Source organism: Pinus tabuliformis, chromosome 2_2, assembly GCF_031772625.1.
Source record: "Pinus tabuliformis cultivar Carrire ecotype Pingquan chromosome 2_2, CPIR1, whole genome shotgun sequence".
In the NCBI taxonomy this organism is placed as follows: domain Eukaryota; kingdom Viridiplantae; phylum Streptophyta; class Pinopsida; order Pinales; family Pinaceae; genus Pinus; species Pinus tabuliformis.
Genome location: NC_142300.1, coordinates 202811597 through 202834962, shown reverse-complemented (window position 1 = coordinate 202834962; position 23366 = coordinate 202811597).

Here is a 23366-nt window from a genome sequence, read left to right as displayed (position 1 = left end):
GCGATTGGATCAACAAACTAGCACAAGATACAGGTTAGTTTATCCTTCCTCTTCGTTTACATTTCATAAAGAAGAATACTCAAGTAGTTTTCCTTGTTTGTTGCTAAGGCACTATCACACCTTAGAGTGGGATAGGGGCGTTCTGAATAGATACTTTTCCCAACAACAAATTGGCGACTCCGCTGGGGATCGTATCTAGTTAGTTTATTTGTGTTTCTATTGTTGTTCTTCTCATAAACTTAGGAGTGGTGAATCGAACTGCATTTGCCATTTACAAATGCAAAGTAGAGATCTGCTACTCTAGTCCATTCACTGGGCCTGTTTATGATCTGAACAACTAATCCACAAATGCTCTAACTGCCCTTTGTGATAGCTCTTAGTCCTCTTTTAAATCATCCCTCTAATTGTACCTTACTGATAGCTTTTATCCGGCCAAAAACCATAGATTCAACTGCAAACCGTGACCCAGAACCCAGAGAAAATTCTTGTTTCTGCTTCAGCGAAGGCTCTGTGAAGAGGTTCTACATTTCAACGCAGGTCCCGAGAGGGCTACCTGCGCTGCAATTCAATTTCTCTGTGCAACAGGTGCGCTGATCAGCCTTTGCCCTGTGCAGCTGTGGTTCTTTGCTTCATTTTGTTCAGTTTTATCTCTGAATTTTGCAGCCTGTTATCAGTGTGTGTACCTATCTGAAAACCCCTTTTCTTTGCCTTAATTCCACCTCAGTTGTATAAAAGAAACTGTATTTGTTTTTGTGTATTTGTTACATCATTTGCAGTTTCCCATTACAAAAGTAAACTAGTCATACTGTCGCCCTTAGATCTAGACGTGTCGTAAGTGTCGTTTTGATCTTAAGAGTAAGTGTGTTTGATGTTGACAGTTGATTGCGCTTTTACTTTTGTCTTTTGGTTTGAATTTGTGAATTTCTAGTGTCGAAACAAGTGTTTACTTCAAAATCATAAAGTGTCGTAATTGTCTTTTTGATTTCGAAAAGAAGCTTGTTTGTGTTTTTCACTTGAAATCGAATTCAAGTTTGTACAACAACTTTCTTTTTAGGCATCAATATTAAGAAAGTGAAAAACAAATACATGCACAAGTGCATTTGCATTTTGACAGTTTGTATGGTTTGATTTAGGAAAAGTGCATTTACAGTGTGCTCTATGCTCTTTGATAAAAGATTGTGTCTTTCTTTTCCCCTTGTAGCTAGGATTTTCATTGTTGAAAAGAGATAAAAGCTTGCTTATCATCTTTAGACTGCATTTAGGAATTGTATCTAAATCTCGTGGTGATCCAAAAAGGTAAACTTCTAAGAAAGATCAACCTAAAATAAATTGAATGAACTTAACAACGCTTTGTAACTTAACGCACAACATAGTGGTCTAGGCTAGAGACATGTTCCGGTCGTCGTAAATCCTGGTAACTGTTTTCCTCACTGTTGGTTGGGTGATTCTTCCACTGTGAGACGATAAGTGCCAGTACGGATTGTGCTCCCACGTACCATCGAGTATATATTGGGAGACCTCTATAGGCATAAAACCTTTATCCATAGGAAGCCATGTCGGCCGCCCTACTGATCGCAATGCACTGAACACAGCATTCGGGAAGATTGACCGCTCGTACCTTAAAAAGTATTCTGCGGTTTTGCAATTGGTTTGGCACACCCTCTACCTAGAACTCCAGAGCAGTCCCTTTCGTTTCTTTTTAGACTCCTTAATGAAAAGGTCCATCTGAGCACTTGTCACTTCAGGCTCATTAAAAATCGAAGGATACTAGAGTCATCTTTTGCTTTTTCTCGACTCTTTAAAATTGAAAAATCAAGTTGTGTCCAAGCTTCGTTAAAATTTATTTTAAACGGAATATTCATACCCTTTTCCCTGCGTTGATCTTTAGGTTGAGAAAATGGAGCCTACCAACCAAGGAATTCCCCTTGGTGGAAATCCTAGTCCCTTCTCCTCTTGGGGAGATGTTGGTGTGCCCCATATGGCCACATTGTCGCTTCCAGGACTGACAATTGGTTTGCCAGTCTGGCTCTTCTCAATCAATGTCGTTCAGAACACCACTATTCCTGAACAGTCAAATCAGCAATTAAACGAGTCCAGAGTTTCCCACCAACCTTCTACTTCCTCTAATTCTTCCTCTCTTCCTTCCTCTTCGCTTGACGGGACTGGTAAAGCTAAAAACCAAGTTCCTAAGGAGAAGAGGGAAAAGAAGAAGAAAGAGAAAAAGAAGAAGGAGCCAAAGGCAAATAAGGGAAAACAAGTGTTGTCTAATGAAAATCCACACACTGCACTGACCGGGCCTAAATCCCCATGTGTCATTTACAAGGGAGACCACTTTCACAGAGATTGTCCCTGCATCCCTCAGATACTAAGGGACTAGTCTCCCCGTTTGCACAATCCGGTGGCGTCAACCTCTGATAGCCATGTTGAAAGCACACCGTCAACTAGCGAAAGTGAAGTCCCAGGACAAAAAGGGAGAGCTAGATCTCCTTGTAAACTGTGCAAAGGCAATCACGCCATCCACCATTTTCCCTTCTTAGAAAAAGCTAAAATAGTTTTGGATGATCGTCCGGTTTCACCATTACGACTTCCTCCTGGATATAAAAAACTCTTGCCGAGTCCTTCGTTAGTTGAAAATCCAGCTGGCCCACTCAAGTGGTCAACTGAAGCGCCGGTCATTGAAGATGAACCGGCTGAATCCATACCCGACGAAAGTCAAAAGGTCGAGGCGGCAGTTGACCCGGTCTTGCCTTCAGAGGTTTTATCTTCGAATGATACAATCACTGAGGAGAATAAGGATGACACCGTCCAAATTCTCTTCATCAACACAGACTCCGATGAACACAGGGGCAACCTACCCATTCCTTTATCGCAGGAAGGAAGTTCGTCAGAGCTGTACCCAGCCGTCTACTCGGTCCCACCTCCAAGCAACCTAGTTGTCTCCTTCGACTGGAATCAACTAGACAGACCCCGTTTACCAGCAAACATACCATTCGGAATTATCGTCCAAATATATAGAATGGTCATGGCTGGTACCATCATAGATGAGGGGGATTCTGTGAGTATCCTTTCCTCTACTGCTTGGAAAGCGCTTGGTTCGCCATCGCTTTTGCCTGAGATGAGAAATCTGACAGGCTTTGATAAAGGAACCAGTCGACCTTTAGGGATCCTCCCCAATGTGCCCATAAAATTGAAAGGGAAGACCGTTCAAATGAACGTGATGGTCATTCAAGGACCCTTGGATTATAACCTACTCCTTGGACGAGACTATATTTATTGCATGGGAGCCATCATCTCCTCACTCTTTAGAGTAATGTGTTTTCCACACGAAGGAAGAGTGGTCAAGCTCGTGGACCAGCTTTCATTTCCCGGATCATGCATCGCAAATAGTCATATACCAGCCCTAAATGGTCTCTTCGCACAAGAAATGTCTCAACCCACGATCCGTCCTCCCGATGAGCGCGAATAATTCGGAGGGATATGACTGGAACCCAGGGGGTATGCATCCTGGTCTGCTTCAGCAGGAAAACTTCAGGTATAGAATAGGTTTCCGTGGGAGAATATGACTAGTCTGTACCCCGTCCGTGATTGGAAAAGGGGTTATTCTAGAATAAGATTCTTTTGTCAAAGTTATGTGTGTGGCGCTCGTTGTCACTCACCTTTGTTTATCTCGGTAGAGATCGCCAGAGAAGTGTTTCTTTTACATCGTAAATAGAACAATCTTTGGGTAGCCTGTAAGAGGTAGTACCCTTCCTGATAAAACAAATGTTTTGTTAGCTCGAATAAAGGGTGACCCTTCCTGATAAAAAAAATGTTTTGTCAGCTCGAATAGAGGGAGACCTCGAAACTCTGTTTTATACCTGGGGGCATGCAAACCTTTTGGAGTGCAAGCAAGGGGCGGCTATTTATTTTTAAAATTTTTAGGTCCTCCCTTTAAACCCGTAGGCTAACCCTTTAAACTCGTAGGATTAGTAATTTCGTAACTTGCATAAAGAAAGGATGCGGGGCAAAAATCTAAATGTTGCCGTTTTACATGAGACATTCTTATCATATGACTGGATTATCGAGCAGTTTTAGCACATAGTTCATGCTCGTTAAAAAATAAACATAAGACCGAGCAAGTGTTTCAATCCGCGTTTAAGCTCGTTAAAAGATGAACTATCCTCCGGTAACTAACCACCGTGAATGTAACATTATCAGCCATTAAAGCCTTGGTCGTGTTTGCACCGTCACCTCCACTTTTCCATTGGCCGATCATTCACCTCCATTTGATTGTTTACCCATTTTGAGGAACAGCTGCGAAGAGTGATTTCACTAGCCATACTTGTGACACTGCCGTGCTTGGAAAATTCCAACCCTTACCTGGAATCAGCTGCTACCCATTTTATCACTCGTTCCTCAAAAGACGAGTCTTCTTTAAGCTCTTTTCATCTGACTCGTAAAATATGAAAAGATTGCCGAGTTTTGGCCTTCCAGCTCGTTAAAGCGACCAGAAGTGCTATACCTCCTCTAGATTTTAATCTTTTTGGACCTGAGGGATTATTGCACAAAAAGATCGAGCGCTTGTTTTGTTCGGCTCCTTAAAACTATCGAAAATTCATCCCTTCTGTATTGTTTTATACTTTTTCGGGCTTAAGGGATTAGATGACGAAAAAGGAATTCCAGAGTTAACTTTACGTACCTTTTCAGACTCTCTAAAAATGAAAAGGACCAAGTTATCTTTGTCGTTAGACTCGTTAAAAACATTAATAGCGACAAACTTGTCTTTAGACGAGAACGAGTTTCACTATCGCTAGGCTCGTTAAAACATAGCGATGGGTTTGCCCGATGGGCAAATTATAGAACAAGCATATGTTATCCTCCTCAAGCTTGACAAAAATAAAGAGGTACTAGTCAGCAATGACTGGGGAAAAATTGGGAAGAAACTCAAAGAATCTTTATTGGTAGCAAGTCGCTCCTGAACATGACACTTCCACTCCGTGCCTGAGTCGGGCTGGGTTGTTTCATTCACCGGTCACATCACCATGGTCTCACCATACCATCCAAATTTGGGGTAAATGCTACCGATCCATCACATAAGTGTCGCCGACATGTTCAAGAGAAGTCATCCAGAGAAGTCACCCGTGTCCCATCCACTGCCATACATTATAATTCATTCTTTCATGACCGCCACCCTGAACCATATATCATCAGATTGTTTTCACCTCCATCAAAATCATTTGCTCCATTCCGTGTCATTGATGTGGGATTCATCAAGGCCCTCCTTTGACAGATCGCTTCTTGTCGACATCAGCTCATTATCCAAGAAGTTGATCTAGGAACACCCCATTCGGTACTTTGAAGCTTGCATGCCTCAATGGCAAGTTTCTCACTTCCGGAGACAGGTATACATCAATGGCCTTCGACCGAAAGATTTTGTGTGGTGTTCAACGCCAAGTCCTTTATTCACACCACGTGAATTGTACTGCAGTACCTTGAGGGTCATTATCATTATCGGTGATTCCTCTCGCGCTTGTTAATAGTTTACATCATTGACTGGTAATAAAGCGATGTCTTTCCATGTTCGACTTCAAAACATTTCTCACATGGATCGACTTGTACTTAGAGTGAAGATCAGACGAGATTGAAGACCCCGGATCAAGTTTCATCAATCTGGGCTGCGATATATATTCAGGAAAAATAAAGACATTGACATGTACGACACTGCAGCACAGATGATCATCCTACCAAAAGGATGATGATTTCATCATAATCATCGGTCTACCATCAGACGATTGTCTGTCCTATGTACATAAAAATGAATTTATAAAGCTGAGCATGGGAATGCCCGCCTTAGCTAGATCATGAAAATAGTATGAAAATAATGTATTGTATTGTATCTTATTACAGGTCTCCTCCCAGCATTGAAGAACTTCGGATCCTCCTAATAAAGAATTTCACCCGATAAATGGCCTCATACTTTAGGGGGCAACTGTTATAGACATTTTTGTGCCTTACAGCTTTGAGCATGAAATGTCCATAATCCAAGGGATCCAAAGTCCCTAAAAGTGTTGTTCCCGCCGCTAAAGGAACAAGGTCAACCAATGACAGCTTCTCCCAGAAGTTCTCCACCAAAAACTACTCAGAATCAGTCAAATCAGGATCAATTCAAGTGCTCCACTAGCTGCCTGCGTTGCAAAGCACCCCAATACACTAGCTAGGTGCGTTGCAACACACCTAAATGCACTACCAGGGTGCGCTGAGCGAGAAATGCCAAATGGCAGAGTCATTCCGCGAGGTGTACAGACAATGGAAGCTTGCAGAATCTTCCTCAATGACACTTGCCTCACTGAGTTCGACCAAAGATGAGTAAGAGGCTCTCAACCTCCAAGTGGAAGCAAGAACTGACAGAGAGAAGCCACAAGTCAAAACATAAGCTGACTCATCCTCTCTGCTTACATCTATATATGGATCCCTCATCCCAGAGATCTAGGGGGGCTGGAATTTTGTACTTTGCAGAGAATTGCTGTTGGTTTGAGATTGAGATTAGTGCATTGGGTGATTTATGCTTTGTTGGAGGTGAGGAAGGGATTCCTTTGTTGGGAGGTAGATGCTGGATCGGGACTCACTTGGTTATATCTCCTCTTGGACTTTCTTATCATATCAATAAAATTATTTGAGTTTCTCCTACATGCTATGTATCAATGATGTTTTGTTATATTTGCATGTTTAGCTTAATCTGATCCTAAGCTTTTTATGAATGTAAATCTATATCTTCGTGTATTTTCTCTCTTCTGTGATCTTGCAGGAATTTGGTGAAGCTGGGCCGGTAAGGGATCAGGGAGCTGGGAGCTATTGAAGAGAGGAGCGATTGGATCAACAAACTAGCACAAGATACAGGTTAGTTTATCCTTCCTCTTCGTTTACATTTCATAAAGAAGAATACTCAAGTAGTTTTCCTTGTTTGTTGCTAAGGCACTGTCACACCTTAGAGTGGGATAGGGGCGTTCTGAATAGATACTTTTCCCAACAACAAAGGCTGAGTTTAGATCATGACAATTGATGAAGAACATATTCTACTTCAAGTGAATGGCTAGCCATTCAAGTTCTAGTGGAACCTCCTCTCAAGGGCTAATTTTACTAATTCAGTATGAAGAGAGATGAATGTTATTGAGAGAACCGTAGCTTAGAATCCATTCTTCCATTGATTAAAAAAGAGAAAGAAGAAAAAACTAAAAACAAAAAGAGAAAAAACCCCAGGTGAAAACCTCCATTGAGGCACTTGGGGTAGACCCAATAAGGATAAAAACCTCAATGAGGTAGCTAGTGGGCCTCATAATTTAAAAAAAGAAGACAACAAAAAAAATAACAATAACAAAAACAACAGTAACAACAACAAGAAAAAGTAAAAGTAAAAGGAAAAAAAGTGAAAATAAAAAAATCTTCTATGTTTTATCCATTATGATAATTGTGTAGGTACAATAGAGAACCAACAACAAGACAAACAGACCATCCCACATTTACCAACACACTCACCTTCTAAGAAATTAGGAAGCTTCTTCAAATCCTCTTCATTCATTCCCACACCATTCATAATATTCATCCATCATTCTCAGGTCTTTCCCATTTGTTTTTTTCATTTTCTTGAGTTGATATAGGAAGGTCTGAGATTGATAGAGGATACCATAGAAAAAATAGAAATAATGCAAGGTTAAATATTTCTTCACTACAAGTGAGAGGAAAGTACCTAGGGGTCCCTAACATCCATACACTCCATCACCACTTGCCACCTTCCATTTCTCCCTTCATTGTCTCATTTTTTATTCACAACAATCCAACATTTCCAGTTTTTCCTATCATTGACAAGTGAAAAATACCTCTCCATCACTACCAACAACTTTCTTCTGAATTATTAAATTTTTTTGAGGGATCTAGAAAGAAAAACTCATGAGTCTAAAGAGCTTTCATGACTTCTAAAAGAAACGCATAGTCTAGTAGCAACCTTTAGAAGTCCTATATGTCCAAGTATCCATTATGTGAAAAAGAGCTAGAAATTCTACCCTATCCATAAGATAAGGAAATCATACATTAGTAGATATAGGTCCTCATATAGGCTGCTATAGGATCACCTATTAACCTAAAAAAAAAACACTTCAGGCGCCTATATTAGAGTCATTTGGAGCAACAATAGTAGCACTAAAAATATTCCAAAAGGCCTATATAAGTAGTAACAATAGCACCATAATCTCAAACATAACCATTAGACATAGCAACAATATCTAAGTTTTCATCAAGATCCTCAGAGGTAGCCTCAACATCTACACTGACAATATCCATGACACTTGTAAGAAACACTGAAGGTAAGGCACATGTATGCATTTATCAAAACCTCACCCTTCGAACCTATTCTAGCTTGAGGAAACATTAAAAGTGTAAGAAGGAAAGGTTTTGTTTCCATATTTACTTAGAAAATTAGCCTCGTCTATATCTAGCAATAAAATTAACTTTTCATGAAAGGACACCCACACATGTGGGAGAAGAATGAGACAAAAAAGGAAAAAGATTGAGAGGGTGGACCAATGTTGCGTACTCATTATTAAATATAGAGCATCACGTCATAGGTGGGCGCCATATCACAATTGTAGATTAAGCCCATTGTTGGCTTGTTGGGGCTTGACCCAGGTTCGGAGGTAATTTAGCCAAACAAATCCCAGTACTACTGGCCCTTTCAGCAATAGTCCGTGGAGCACAGACTGATGTCTCACCCAAAGTAGTATGGGAGGGTGCTAGAACCAGGTTTCTGCACCCTAGAGATGTTTGATGGTTTCAAGTGGTCTGCAGTTCGACCCTCTATGCATGTCACTACGTGCACTTACCCATACCTCGTAGCTTGGGATGCTTCCTTTACGTAACCCTAGTCAAGAGCCGAATAGTGTTATTACTCAAATCCTTACTAGTAGCCCGATATTAGTTTATTAACTTAGCTTATTTGTACACTTCCAGTTACACATAACAATATTCACAATTCATATAAGTGTGTGTAGTAAATAAACAGTATAATTGCAATTTAAAATCAAACATGTAATAACTTAGAATAGATGCACATAATTTGTAACAGAACCTTTATTTGTTAATCCTTTGTTCATTTATAGACCCAACTCTACCCTGCGCACTTAGCTGTAGGGGTCCACACACTCAATTACGGACTCTACTAGGCCTCTGTGCACTCAACTGCAGAGCCTCTTCCTACTACTACAACCCAAGATGCACTTAGACTCTTCTTCTATGCTTCGCTATCTCATTCTATCCATTCTATTCTATCATGATCAGATTGTCCTTACAACTTAGATCATCACTCTTATTTATACAATCCCATGGTTCACAGACCATGGGTAGGCCAACATTACTTTCAAACTTAGGGCGAATAGCCCTATGACTCTAACATATATGTCGCACCCACATTCATGGGGATTTACAAGAATATTACTCAAAACTTGGGATTTGAGCCCCAAACATGTTGTGGGGGGATTCCATGCCCAACAGGCCCCCAACACAAACATCGTGACTCACCCTCGGGTCACTCTATTGGCACGGAGTCCCTCCAACTGGTCCTGAATGATCTTGATGTCTGCATCGCACTGAGCTGCTGCTTGTTGGACCTGTGCATCTGTTCTTCTGAAGCCTCTATTTCCTGCATGTAGCCCTCCATTTATGCATGCATCCCCTGGATGTGTGTGAGCTTCCCTTCAATATTTTCTATGATTTTGAAGGTCTCGTCAATTCATGGTTGGATGCGCTCTTTGAGAACTGCTTCCTTATGGCGTGCTGTGTCCACCTTTTCCTTTAATGAATTGCTTGCTACATCCTCGCAAGTCACTAAGTGAGGACTACTGTCTGTGCAGTCCCTCTGATGTCGTGTAGTGCTGCTAGAATTCGCATGCCTCTGTCTCTAGCTACTAAATGTTGGGATCCTCCTGCAAATTCGTGAGGACCTCCAGTACCAGTTCCAACATATTCGTATAGTCATGCACTGCACCTCCAATATCTTCCAACCCTGCTGTAATAGCGCTGGCACATTGTTCTCTAATTTCCAGGGGAGTGGAAGGTTGTGCCTTCAACTGCAGCTCGACGACCTGGAGATTTAGCTCTAGCTACACCCTTGTCGTCTCTTCTCGCGTGTCGTGGACTCCACTTGCCAAACTATGGATCTACACTTCTACCGATAGATCTACTGCGATGGCTAGCTCTGGGACACGTCGGCAAGTGTCATCTACTGTGTGCACCAAATGTTGATTCTGCGACACCAACTCATCACGCTGCAAGCTGAGTTATTCTATGTTAATTTTTTGCTCGCTAAGAACCTAGATTGTGTGGCTCCCCCTAGCCCACAGCTCTATCATTATCCCATCCTATAACTGATATAGCGTTTCCTGGGGAAGGATAGCCAGGTTAAGGCCAAGGTCTTTCAATATTCTAAGCAACATCTGATCCATCGCATTTAATGATACTAACACTCCCTCTGGAAACATTATTTTGTTGGCCATCCTTGCATGCAGCATTTGCTCTGCTACTGAGGTGTTGGCTGCAACGTGGGTAGACAGGGTACCTTCCTGAGGGAGTTGCACCTGTAACTCCTGTAACTGCACCCTAAGGGCCCCCAACATAGTTTGGTGCTCCGTCATAAACTCTTGAAGCACTTCACTTGTGACATTGCGAATCATCTCACTGATGTTATGGAGATCACCTTTGGTTAAGGTGATTGGGTCAATGGCCAACTTCGAGGCCTTGAACTTCTTCTGTCGGCCTGATCTCTCTACGATGTGTGACTACTTTAATTGTGCGGATGCGGTCCCTAGGTCCGCACTCCCATATATGTTTTTGTTTCTTCTGCCTCCTGCCCTGAGGATGTTTCTTGGCCCTCATCTACCTATACCATTGCTGCCTCTACTGCCTATGCTACTGCTGTTGCTTTTGCGGCCTTCTTCTGCTCCGCGGCTTTCTATGCCGCTTCGTGCATAGCCCTTACCTCAGTTGCTGCTTTTTCGTTCCGCCTTTTCTATGCTAATTGAGTGACGCGTAGCTTAGAATCTTCCTTTTTCTTCTGGGTTGCAGCATTCTCCAGTTTTTCCAGGTCTGGAGTGCACCATTCAGGAGGCCATGTCTCCAAGATAATGAAAATCGTGTCGTCAGTGGCTACAAATGGTAGCTTCATTCACTGCTTCGCTAGATCCTTTTGTGCCCTGATATAGATGTTGTGCATATCAGCTTTGAAGTCTCTGAAACTATGCAGACTATTGTGCACCGTAGGTGATAGGTACGACCTCCTATTGATCCACATTCAGATGCTCGCCTCCATGAGCACCCAAAAAAATTTCATGTCGTGAATCCGTTTCGTGTCCTTGATGGCCTAGAGCGAAGCGTACTTCGCGGCCTCTGGTAACTCTCCATCAATGTTGGGGAACTGACTGTCCTCCGGCAGTTCTCCCGCTATGAGCAGTATGGATAATAGAAACCATCTGTAGTGGAAGGTCTTACCCTACTCTAAGGCTTTGTGAGAGTTTATCAAAAACTCCTCGCAGAGAAATTCAGCCTAGTTGAACTAGACCCCTTCTGCGCACTGCTCGACCAGTGTGACCATCGATGCTGGTACCTCATTGGCGCAACACTTTTTTATAACTTTTCGGTCCTGGAGTTGGGTAGCTATGCGCACCCCCTTGTCCTTGATGCTAGAAATGACTTAGTCCCTCTTCTTCTTCTCCAGCTTATATTTCTCCTTCATGGCTTCTGCGAGAGCCAAATCACTACCTTTTACAGATATAGTTGCGGGGTCCTTTCCTTTATAGGGGATTCAAGAAATCCTATGAATGAGGTTTGTCATGATGGGAATAGGCTCCTCTAGCCATAGATACCCATCATGCACCAGGCAGAGCAGCAGCCTGATGACGAAAATGGTGATGGGCACGCGGTGGAAATGTGGTATCCATAACAAGTACAACAACCTGGCCTTTCCAAACCACACAGCCATTTCCATGGCTCCAACATGATCATCGCCCTCTAGGTGTTCTGCTTCATTAAGCTCACAATCTCCAGGTGCGGGAATTTCTCGCTGTCAGTGAGGTCCCAATCTTCAAATTTCATGGTTGGTACACGGCCTAGGTGTGTGCCCTCAAATACAATGCCATCAAGGAGGAGCGGGGTCTGGAGTGAGCTTTTCGTTTCATCCAAGTTATTCGACACTTTGGTTTTCCCTCTCCACATAGGGACATATGATGGTAGTTTTGTTGCAGAGCACAATGGTTGGATATCCTCCTCCACTTCTTCTTCTTCTTCCACTGTGGAAATCAAGGCCTGTAAGTCTTCTTCTTCCTCATCTATTTCTATTGTGACTAATTTCTCCTTCTCTTCCATGGAGAGTTTGCTATGCCATAGATTCCTTGGGGACATGCATACTGGACCCATCGCCTATTTATCCTTCTTGGGCCGTGATGTTCGTAGTGATTTGGAGATTTTTGTCACCACCCCCACGCCTTCTAGAATGTCCTCCACCATTTGGGTATGTGCGGCCTCACTAGCAGGTACCTCTTCAATTCCTAACTCATCCTTAATGGCCGTCATCATCTCTAGATTGTATTCTGTCTCTCGCGAACGTAGGAGCTCAATTATCGCTCAGATATCAATACTCTGTGCTCTGCTCAAACACTCAATTCTCAAATGACCAAGTGTTGTTCGATTAGCAGCCCTTTGAGTTTTATAACACCTTTCAAATTTGAATTCGACCGTTCCCCCCAATTTCGGTCCATTAATTCTTTCTTGGCGGCAGATTTTCCCAAATCTTACCCATAACTTGCGTCTTAAATGCTCGTTGCCCACTCCATTTGGCCTCAAATTGGACATCTCGTCATGAATAGTGACACCAATGGTCACTTACTAGCTAATCTGTGTGGAAGCGTATCCCTCCATGCATGGTAATGAGCCCTGTGACGTTCTAATTCTGCGCGCATCTCCAATATCACATAGCTCCCAGGCAGAATATTTTATTGTCCCGCACTCCCTTTCAACTGCTTGGAGTGCTAAGACTTTTCTTCCTACGGCTAATGAGGTGGTTGCACCACCCGTGTGGGGCTTCATCTCTTCCTCCTTCATGGTTTGCGGAGAATCCCCATCTTCCATTGTGGTGATCGGCATCGTGCACTCTACTATTTTCACTGTGCTACCCTGGTCACTACATTTGGTGAGATGCGGTCTCAGCCACGGTAGTCGACTAACTAGTTGATGGTGATAGTTTTCCAATTTGTTAGTATTACTGTACACACCATGCCTTGCCATCGTTAGTTTTTTGATGAGAAATGCTTCCTTTATTTCGTTTTCCATCTTCTTAACCTCTGCATTCACTAAAGAACTTTTCTCCCTTAGCCATACCCGATCTTTTTCAAGTTCACGAAGTCTAAGGTTTCCTCATCGGATTTCTTCCTTAAGTCCTATAACTTCTATTTTGCGTAGCTATGTGATTTCTTCATTCCAGTCCACGCAGACCATTGTATCTACGGGTGTTGTTATGCGTGGACTCGGCTTCCCATGCTCCATAGGGATTTCAGCCCCTGCTTCATACTTTAGCTTCGGAAGTGCTTGTGCAGTTAGAGTTTTGCACATGGTGCTATAATCCCACACAACCATTGGTATGCGCAGGTCCCAGTCGGTGTGTCTGGCATGGTGGACCCTGCTCAACACTTCGTACTGTTGAAACTTGCAACAAGAAATGCTAAAAAAGCATTACTATAGATAGAATTTTAGGATATATTCCAATTTTAATTTGTCCCTAAGTTAAAATTGAGAATTAAAATTCGAATTTAGTCTCACCAGCTGTTTGAAAAATAATTGATTAATTCATCTTGAGTTAATTAGTTGAGGAAATTCAAACATGAAGTCTTTTTGAAGACATGCAACTGTTATCCCTTTGATTGAGGAAGTTATCCGTTAATTAAGAAGATAAGAATGAGTTGTATTTTAGTTGTAATTAATTAGCTTAGTTAACTAAGTTAAGTCCAATTAAATTAGTTCCAAACAATTTGAGGAACTAATTGTGAGTTCATTCATTTATTGCATGCATGCATGCAACTAGTGTTCTCCAGATAACTGAATATTCTCTCATAAATAACTCATGCATGTCAGTTCAGATAGGGACCCAGTTGAGATAAAGGAAGGGATAGAGTACTATTAGTTGCTAGAATATTCCCATGTGAATATCTCTTGCATGTAGAAGGAATTCATTCCTTGAGGATTGCGTAGTTATTTCAGAGGTCTAAGTAGTGTGTGAGGTGAGAATCACACAGGTGGCAGCTGGAGGACCCAGGAGAAACTATGCAAGGAAATAGGAGGCTTGGAGGACTGAAGGAAGGCATAGGTGTTGTCTATTATGTTTATCAGCAGCAGTGAGGGATTGCATTGAGAGCTAGATAGCTTGAGAGCTAAAGCTTTATGTAATCCTGAGATATTTTCACTTGTATGATAATACAGATAGCGGGATTTTTAGCTGAGGCTTTCCCTAGAGTATTCTTATGTGTTTCATGTGTGATTGATTCTTCTTCTCTATTATATGTGTTATGTCTGATCTTGCTCAAATCGATTAAGCTTCCGCAAGTTTCATGGTAGAAGTTGATTAATTATTTTTCTTTAGTACATTGCATAATTACATTAATCTATAGTGAGAATTTCTACATGGTATTAGACCAAGGTGATCAAAATGGAGAACAGTATACAAAGAAGGGAGAAGTTAGAAGTTTTGAAGTTCTTGATTGTAGGTACAAAATCGATTTCTGATCACATCTCAAAATTCACGAATGGAGTTCAATGGCTTGAGACTCGAGTATGCCCTGGATAGCAACTTGAATTACATAGTCTGGAAGGATCGCATGGAAGCAGTATTAGAGGACAACGGGTTGAAGGACTACATTGATCAAGAAGTCCCCAAGCTAGCAGGAGCTAATGCCCAAGAATTGGCGGAATGGAAGAAATGTGTGGCGAGAGCGAGGAGGATTCTTGTGGAGGGAGTTCGAGACCATATTTTCTTGAGTCTCCATGGACATGAGACACCATTTTCGATGTGGAAGACATTGAAGGATCTATATAAGAACAACAGTGATCAGAGGAAGCTAGCACTGAAAGACCAGCTTCAGAAAATCAAATGTGAAAAGGGCAACATGATCTCTACATATCTGAACAAGCTCAACACCTGCAGAGATGAGCTTGGAAGTGTGGGAATCACAATAGCTAATGATGACATGGTGATTCTTGCTCTCCTCGGTCTTCCTAAGAGCTAGCATAGCTACCAAGACTCAATGAATGGAAGGGAGAAACTACCAGATTGGGAACGACTATGGTCAGATCTGATGTAGGAGGAGATCAAGAGAAGCACCAAAGATGGTTCTTCATCAGAGCTTGACAATGAAGAAAATCTAGCCTTAGCAAGTAAGGCAAGGAAAGGAAAAGGGAAGGCTTCCCATTCCAAATTGAGTTCTTCCCATGGTGGGAAGAAGATGAATGAATATAAAGTGTGATGCTTTAATTGTCATGAGGTGGGCCATTATGCAAAAAATTATACATAGAAGAAATCCAAGAAGGGATCCTCAAAAGGATCAGATGGTGAGGCACTGGCCTCACAATTCGAATTAGATTTTACCCTCATTGCATGCATGGTTTCATCGATGGTGGGTTGTGTTTGGTACTTGGACAGTGGAGCCTCATTCCACATGACTAGCGATAAGAGTTTATTTAGTACCTTGGAGGAGAAGGACCTCCAGATGCACATAGAGATGGGCAATGATGGAAAGTACCATGTTTCAGGTGAAGGTACAGTTGTGTTTCAGAGGGAGCATGGAGCTCCTCTCACCCTGGTTGATGTAAAGTATGTGCTTGTATTTACGACAAACTTGGTATCAATCATGATGTTGGAAGATAGAGGTTATGATGTAGTCTTTAGTAAAGGAAAGGCATTCCTGAGACACATAGCCATGGGTCAGACCAAGAGGATTGGGATTAGAGTGAAGAATCTCTACAAGCTGGAGGTAGATGACTGTGTTGAATTAAGTTCCAAAGTAGAGTTGGTGCAAAGCCAAGATATTGGTGAGTTCTGGCATAGAAATTTGGGCCACTTGCGTCATGGGACCTTGAAGATAATGAAGCAGATTTTTATTGGACTTACCAAAGGTAAACTTGATCAAGTGGACACATGCAAAGGTTCTACCTTGGGTAAGTATGCAAAATATTCCTTTCAAGATCGAGACAATTGAGCTGAAGCAATCTTCGAGTGAGTTTATACAAATGTGTGTGGACCACTCTCGACAGCCTCCATAGCTAAACAAAGGTACTATGTTATTTTCATTGATTATTTTTCTCGCAGATGCTGGATCTATTTCATGCAAAAGAAGGATCAAACCTTCTGAAGGTTTTGTGAGTTCAAAGCCTTGGTTGAGAAATAATCAGGAAAGAATATTAGGGCCTTGCGAAGCGATAATGGTGGAGAGTATGTCTCTCAAGAGTTTAAGGATTTTTGTGTAGCAGAAGGAATTAAACGGGAGTTGATGGTACCCCATAACCCACAATAGAATGGGTTGGCTGAAAGGAAGAACAAAACAATTGTGGGAGCAGCTTGGGTGATGCTACATGACCAAGGCCTACCACTTCATTTTTGGGCCAAGGCATGCAACACAGTGGTTTACTTATAGAATAGAAGCCCGCATCGCATACTTGGGATGAAGACACCAGAGGAAGCTTTCTCTGAGAAGAGAGCAGATGTGAGCCACTTTAGGATCTTTGGCTCATTGGTTTATTACCATGTGACCAAGGATGCCTGGAAGAAGCTAGAGCCAACAACAGAGTTGGGGATACTTGTGGGGTACACTGATACTCCCCATAACTATCGGGTTTATTTGCCTACCAATCAGAGGACAGTGGTTCGCAAAGATCTTAAGTTTGATGAGATGAAGGCCATGTGAGTTTCCCTTGAGAGGGAGCTCAAGATGCATGTAGAGGAGGAACGTTTGATTCCTAAGGAGGAGAAGCCTTATACTGATGCAGAGAAACCACATGCAGAGGTTCCAGGAGTGGAGACATCCACTCATGCGGAGTCTTCCAAAGATGGGTGGAAACGTAGAAGGGAGGCTAACAGATTGTTTTCAGATGCTAGAGAGAATGTGGGAGAGCCATATTCTCAGCATAGATAGAGGAGGTCACCTGAGCACTGCACTAGTTACATGGACCTTGTTGGGGAATGTGTAGAGACCGAACCATCTTTCTTTGAGGAAGAAGTGCAACAGCCAGTTTGGGTTGATGCTATGGTAGAGGAGTATGACTCCATAGTTTGGAATAGCGTTTGGGATGTTGTTCCAAGACCAGAGAACAAGTTAGTTGTGAGTTCCCATTGGCTTTACAAGGTAAAGCATGCTGCTGATGGTAGTGTGGAGAAACATAACGCAAGGTTTTTGCCCATGGTCTCTCAGAGGTTGAGGGGATCGACTATGATGAGACTTTTACTCCTGTAGCAAGGTACTCATGTATCAGATCGATGTTGGCACTATTAGCACAGATGGGTTGGAAGATCCATCAGATGGATGTGAAGACGACATTTGTCAATGGAAAGATTGAGGAAGAGGTGTACATAGAGCAGCAGGAAGGATTTGAGACCTTCGATCATAAGTTTCATGTGTGCCGACTCAAGAGAGCTTTGTACGAACTAAGGCAAGCACCTCGTGCTTGGTACACTAGGATTGACAACTACTTCACTGGGTTGGGCTTCACAAAGAGTGAAGCAGATGTGAACTTGTACCACATCAGGGTGGAAGGTAAGTATTTGATCATTATTCTTTATGTTGATGATCTAATATTGACAGGTGATGATCAGTTGATCATGTCTTGCAAGGAGGACCTTGAAAGAGAGTTTGAGATGAAAGACATGTGTGTCATGCACTACTTTCTAGGCATGGAAGTGTGGCAGAAGGATGGGGAAGTGTTTGTGTCTTAAGGAAAGTATGCCAATGAGATACTCAAGAGATTCCATGTGGAGAAATGCAAGCCGAGGAAGGAAGATGCTACTTTAGGTGAGGTAGTAGAGGCTATTGTATATTGGCAACTTGTGGGTTCATTGATGTATTTATTGAACATACGACTAGATTTGTGCTTTGTAGTGAACCAGCTAAGTCAAGCTATGGTTCAACCTACCAAGCTATTTTGGAAGGTAGCGAAGCATCTTTTTAGATATCTTAGAGGCACATATCAGTTTGGATTATGGTATAGACGGTTAGAGGGAGTGAAGCTACAGGGCTTCACAGATGCAGATTGGGCAGGGAGTCCATCAGATCGGAAGAGCACATCAGGAGGAATTTTAAATCTTAGTTCAGCGACAGTTTCTTAGTATAGCAAGAAATAGAGGTTAGTTGCGCTTAGCTCAGCAGAGGTTGAATACATGGCTACAAGTTAGGCAGCATGTGAGGCCATTTGGATGTGGAAAATTCTAGTTGGTTTGTTTGATCAGAGGATGGATCCAACTGTGATCTATTGTGATAATCAGAGTTGTATCAAACTCTCTGAGAATCTAGTATTTCATGACAGCTCCAAGGACATAGACATTCAATATCATCATCTCAAAGACTGTGTGGCGAGGATGATTATGTTGTTGTAGTATGTTTCGATCGAGGAGCAAGATGTTGAAATTTTGACTAAGGCATTGTCAAAGTGTAAATTTGAGTTCCACAGAGATAGGATCGATGTGACAGATAATCACTTTCTTCTTGAGAGGGAGTGTTGAAAATAGTGACAAGAAATGCTAAAAATAGCATTGCTATAGATAGAATTTCAGGATATATTCCAATTTTATTTGTCCCTAAGTTAAAATTGAGAATTAAAATTTGAATCTAGTCTCACTACTTTTCTGAAAAATAATTAATTAATTCATCTTGAGTTAATTAGTTGAGGAAATTCAAACATGAAGTCTTTGTGAAGAAATGAAACTGTTATCCCTTTGATTACGGAAGTTATCTGTTAATTAAGGAGATAAGAATGAGTTGTATTTGAGTTGTAATCAATTAGCTTAGTTAACTGAGTCAAGTCCAGTTAAATTAGTTCCAAACAATTTTAGGAACTAATTGTGAGTTCAATCAGTTATTGCATGCATGCATGCAACTAGTGTTCTCAAGATAACTAAATATTCTCTCATAAATAACTCATGCATGGCAGTTCATACAGAGATATAGTTGAGATTAAAGGAAGGGACAATGTACTATCAGTTGCTAGAATATTCCCATGCGAATATCTCTTGTATGCAGAAGGAATTCATTCCTTGAGGATTGCGTAGTTATTTCAGAGGTCTGAGTAGTGTGTGAGGTGAGAATCATATAGGTGGCAGCTGGAGGACCAAGGAGAAATTGCGCAAAGAAATAGGAGGCTTGGAGGACTGAAGGAAAGCATAGGTGTTGTCTATTCTGTCTATGAGAAGCAGTGAGAGATTGTACTGAGAGCTGGATAGCTCGAGAGATAAATCTTCATGTAATCCTGAGATATTTTCACTTGTATGATAATACAGATAGTGAGGTTTTTAGCTGAGGCTTTCCCCAGAGTATTCTTTTGTGTTTCATGTGTGATTGATTCTTCTTCTCTGTTATATGTGTTATGTTTGATCTTGCTCAAATCGATTAAGCTCCCGCAAGTTTGATGGTAGAAGTAGATTAAGTATTTTGCTTTAGTACATTGCATAATCAAATTAATCTACAGTGAGAATTTGCACACACACACACCTTGTTGAAGGCTTCCCCGTGTATGATTTTCAACATGCTAGGTCTTATCATACTTTGTCATCCGTGCACTTGCCCTGCCTGCTTTTGCTTATTGTTCCTATTTCCTATTGTGATAGCAATGTGCGTTCGTGTGGGCTGCGTACCATACGGCTGCACCCATATGGACAGATAGGTGCGTAGGTTATTTCGTTCATCATGCCCAGCTTTCATCTGCATCAAAGGCTTCCCAAATCATAAGCACATCATATTTCTACATTTGTGCTAGTTCTCAATACCTTTGATGCGTACCCCACCACCTTGAAGGCATAGCACACAGTGCCCATTTTAGAGCATTAACCCGCTGCTGTTCTAGTACCATGCTTTCAAATTTGTTCATGAATTCATCCATCACTGTCACCCGTCATACATAGGTAGATCCCTTACCTCTATTTTCATGCAGCGCAATGATCATACCATCATGTTGCAATTGAGTGTGGTTACCTCGTGTAACTAGTTCTGCCATCCTTCTGTTTCCTCATCCGAATCTGATGTGCAGGAGCTTTCGTGCTCCCATGAAATCTAGCCATCCACTGTAGGATTCACCCAATCCTGTTCCCGAGTGGTTATCCCATACAATCTTCCCATCGATAGGATATTTTTCTGGTTCACAATATGAAATTGAATAGGGGACCATTGCAACATGGGCGTGCCCATTGTTTAGTCAATTTAACGTCTTAAATTTCTCTACATAAATTATCAATCCGGGCATCGTAAATTGATGAAGTGTGGTGCACCATATGTGCTTAGTTAACCTTTTCCTTACTTCGTTGTTTTATAGCTATTTTTTTGTTTTAGGGTTTTGTTCTTGTTGATCTCCTAAAGTATCTAATGCAAATTGAAATCCTATTCTAAGGTCTTAAGAATACTTTTAAAGGTCAAGTATGGATGTAGACTTCAAGACAAGGTCTATGTCCCTAATGGTAACTTCCAAAACTTAGCACTTCAAAAGATCATAAAACATGTTATTGATGGAATTATTACTTAAACAAAAGTGTAAGTATGCAACTACTTTAATCAAGAAAAAGATGAAATATTGATCATGAAATCACTGTCTTTGCTGCTTGTCTAAATATGGAAATTAAAGTTAAGCTATTGCACTCAAACAAATAAAAAATTGCAAGGAAAGGAAAACTAAAATCAAATTACACATTCATAATTCGATCCCTCGCCAGTAGTCCTGCTATGGATTTCGGAGGTAGCCGTCAATGATATGAGCAATTTAATATCTAATTGCAGAAAAGTAAAACTAAAACCAGATTAAATCAATTCATAGTCTGACCCCTCGCCAGTTAGTCTCGCTATGGCTTTCAGAGGTAATCATCAACAACTTGAGCAATCTGATATCTAATTGCAGAAAAGTAAAATTAAAATCAAATCACATCAATTCATAGTCTGACGCCTCGCCAGTTGGTCTCGCTATGGCTTTCGAAGGTAATCATCAACAACTTGAGCAATTTGATATCTAATTGCAGAAAAGTAAACTTAAAATCAAATCAAAGCAATTCATAGTCTGACCCCTCGCTAGTTAGTCTCGATATGGCTTTCGGAGGTAATCATCAATAACTTGAGCAATCTGATATTTAAACTAACTAACAAAGCAAATGAATAAGACTGAAATCAAAGCATAACTGAAATTGAAAAGCTAAAAAAAACAAATTCAGTAGAGAAGTAAATCTCATGTCACTATTTGATGCAAAAGCATGTAAAGTAAAACTAACCTACAATCAACTGGTTGAACACACTTACATGAATCAAAATTGCATGAATGGAAAATCTAATTTATCAAACTTGAAAGCAATCAAATGACATAATGAAATCAAAGCAAAATTACAAAATGAAATATACTCTACCTTACATTCTAATGTGCTCCATGACATCTACTTCACATCTCCTTCCATGTTGAGAACATCAAAGCTTTATTCAAATTCTTCAAAATTATAAAGTACAACAAAGTTCTCCAAAGCTTTCCAAAACCGTCTCACAAGCTAACAAGCTTAAGAACTAAGAAGCAAAGACTCACAAGCTAAAAGACTAACAAATGAAGGAGAGAGATCTCCTATTTATACAAAAAGATGAGAAGCCATCTCATTAATGAGAGTCCATGAATCTCTCCCTCTACCTCTAGAGTTCTAATCAGAATAGGAACTGATAAGACACATGTCTTCTTAGAGTTACAATATAATTAGGAGATGTGACACATATCCTCATGATCCCATGATTCTTTCCACTCAAATTCCAATTTGGTCTTAGAGTGCCACATAAGGGTCTTCTAGAAGCCTCCTTTCAACCTACACATGTCAACAATCTCAACCCATTTGTTAGGTATAAGCATATGCACATTATTTTCTAATTTTTAACCACAAATTCACTTAAAAGGCTTAGAATTAATAAAGTTTGGAAAAACATAAATGTGGCCCAATGATAATGAAAGTGGGATGAATGTGGTGACATAGTAGTGAAATGGAGGTGAAATGGAGGTGATATAATGGACATAATAGTGAAAGTCTAATGGAAATAAATGACATTTTCAAGACTCAACATACCCCCCAACTAAAGCTATTGTGTGTCCTCATGCAATATATATTACATTAACTCTTTTGATCCTTGAGTTTTGGCTTAACTTTGCATGATATCATTTGATAACTTCATATTTTTACAAAGTATTTTACTTGAATTGCAACATGGTTGGTTCTTGTGTTACAACAATTTTTTTTTTTTGTTGCATTCTATTTTGATCTTTGAACTTTTCATGATGATGTTTTGATTATTGTTGCAAAGTATATCTTTATTGGATTGCATGATGGTTGGTTCTTGTGTGACAACCATGATTTTGTTTGTATCTAATTTATCTTTTAAGCAATTTTTGAAAAGCCATTGTATGCTCATAATAAAAATGTAATAGTTAATATATGTTGGAAGTATGTGGGTTCTTGAATATGGTATGGACATGGCAAGATATGAATATGAATGTACTCCCCCCCCAATTGATGGTATTGGCAATTTTATGAAATGAGGAAGAGAAATGTTTTTCCAACAATTATCATCCTAGCTTTTTATGGAATTCTATGGTCAAAAGTTAGAAAATGACGTACCCTAAATTACCCTTTGGAATGGATGAGTTGTATGTGTGGTGGCTGAAAAATTCTGATCATATTCTTCTTCAAGTGGCTGAACAAGATGAGTCATGGATAAAGAGATAAGATGACTTTTTATTGCTTCTACTAAAACTTGCTGAATCTGCTCCAAAATGCTGAAAATAATAGTCTTCATGTCTTCAAAAATTATTGGCACAATTCCTACTATGTGAAAAGATGTTCTGATGTCAAACATAATAGGAAATTGTTGACTTAGTGGCCATTAATGGATGCCACTAGTCAACATGAGAACTCTCACCATTGATGACAATGAGAGTCAAGATGCCCAAACACATCTCGCTAGGTACGAATGAATTTGTCGATGCCGAGTCACCTAGAAGATCTTATGAACAAGGGACATTATTGTATTCCCATTGTTTGTTAGCATGAGGACTTGCCATTAAGGCATGCAAGCCTCAAGGTGTTTTTACAA